Source organism: Aplysia californica, unplaced genomic scaffold, assembly GCF_000002075.1.
Source record: "Aplysia californica isolate F4 #8 unplaced genomic scaffold, AplCal3.0 scaffold00398, whole genome shotgun sequence".
NCBI classification, from domain to species: Eukaryota; Metazoa; Mollusca; class Gastropoda; order Aplysiida; family Aplysiidae; genus Aplysia; species Aplysia californica.
The window spans coordinates 548728-550776 of record NW_004797668.1 but is presented as its reverse complement, the minus strand read 5'-3'; the positions used below and the strand labels follow the sequence as shown (position 1 = coordinate 550776).

Sequence of the window (2049 nt, the reverse complement as noted above, 5' to 3'; positions counted from 1 at the left end):
GCAGCAGCAAACAACAGCAACATCACCACCACCACCAACAACAACAGCAACAACAACAGAAGCAGCAGCAGCAGCAACAGCAGCAGCAGCAGCAGCAGCAGCAGCAGCAGCAGCAGCAGCAGCAGCAGCAGCAGCAGCAGCAGCAGCAATAATAATAATAATAATAATAATAATAATAATAATAATAATAATAGCAACAATAATAATAATAATAATAATAATAATAATAATAATAATAATAATAATAATAATAATGCTATTCGTCTTTTTCTTCTTCTTATTATTATTAACGAATACATTATTTATTTTTTAAAAGTTACTAGCATCAATGTTTAAACGAATTATATATTACACAACACCATTAGATTCCTTGGCTACAATTCCTCTGACTCGTGCTGCATTTGTAGAAAGAAATCAAACGAACAGCAAACGCACAGTAGAGAATCCCATCTTTATAAAATCCCAACAAAATAATAATCCACTGTAGAGACTGAAGACAAGGGTTTGAAAACGAGCAAGAGTGGTCGTCTTATGTTAAAACTGAGCGGTGAAATGAACACACTTTGAATATGTCCACTTTGACGGGACACGCCAATTTACTGGAGAACCAGTCCTTGACTGACCTGTGATCACTGACAGGGAATATATGTAACATAGCAGTCACACATTGAGATTTTGGGGAAGAAGTCAGTACCTCGCCCTCCAACACCCCCCCCACCCCCACCCTTTAACCCGCTCAAGAGAAAAGAAAAGAAAAGAGAAGAAAACAAACGAACAAAAAGTAGCACGTCACCTACGCCCCAGAAAACACATCTTTATTAAAAGGGTATTATTATATTCAAGCAGTAACTTTGGAATGAAGTCTATTTATCGTTGGCTTTGGTTTGTTCTACTTTCATTTGGGATTGTTGTGTTTTATTTTGGGTCTTTTAAAAGAGAGTTGGAGGAGGACCGGGGTCGGGGGGGGGGGGGGGGGGACTTGCTCTACTTGACTCTAGTAGATACATGTAGTTTTGTGTTGTTTCATGTTTTAAAGGGTCCAAAGATCCTGCCTTCAAGATTAGAAACAGAACATTTTGGCTAAGTGGTAAGAGTAAAGCAAAGAGGTTATATTATAATATATTACTATTTAAAACATTTTTGGAGGAAAGCAGGGAAAAAACGAAGTAAAGAAAAGTGAGATAGTTCAGCAAGGGGATTATCAGGCGTGTACATCTGAGTATAACAACCGCACAATTCTGACGTCGGCTGTTTCCACCCTGCTCGTCAGGACCTACCATGGGGGCTAATAAGGGGGCTCTCGTGGCCCAGAGGTTAAGGTGTTGGCCTCTCATTCAAAGGTCCCGGGTTGGAATCCGGGTAGCGGCCGAAAAATTTTCTTCTCTAAAATTGTCTCCTTTCACCTCTTTTCCTGCTCTCTAGCAATATTCTGTCGTCTGCTTTCGTCTCCTCTTTCTGCCCCCACCCCTCACCTCCTTTGCCCCTTCCTCTGGGCTCCTGACTCTTTCTGCAGCCTTTCTACTGCTACTCCTTGACTCCTTCTTACAGCTGTCTATCTGCCACACCCCTGATCTTCTGGTAGAAAAGATCTACACCTAGCCTTCTCGAACAAGGGCGAAAAATCTCGGAGGGCCCGTGTGCAAGTTGCGCACGTTAAAGATCCCTTGGTGGTCTAAAAATCAATAAGAGTAGGCTTCGGCTGCCACCCGGGCAAAATTCAAAATTTCCTACCAACTTAAAGTATTAGGTGTGTCCCGCGCGCTCATATGACCTTATGCAGTTGCGAGCGCCGTAAAACACTTTACAAAAAAAAACCAAAAAAGAGCTAATACCCAGTACACACTGTCGGTCAAATTCAGTCAAATTTGAGAACGGGCCAACTTTGGGTACATTATTTTGATCTCATCTTTGCACAGTGGCGGTACCAAAACCAATTACGTTTGACCGAGGCGTAGTTATTGCTGGTTGAAAACTGATTTCATAGCGTGGGCCTGTTGTTTGAAGTAGTTTTGGGAAAGTAACACCAATCCAAAATTGTAAATATACTGG

General features: G+C 41.5%; 1 protein-coding gene across 1 annotated transcript in view; it reads right to left on the bottom strand.

The window, feature by feature from the left end:
* LOC101855204 overlaps positions 1–2049 on the bottom strand; it is a 51207-nt gene that overhangs the window by 28662 nt on the left and 20496 nt on the right. The window lies entirely within an intron of this gene.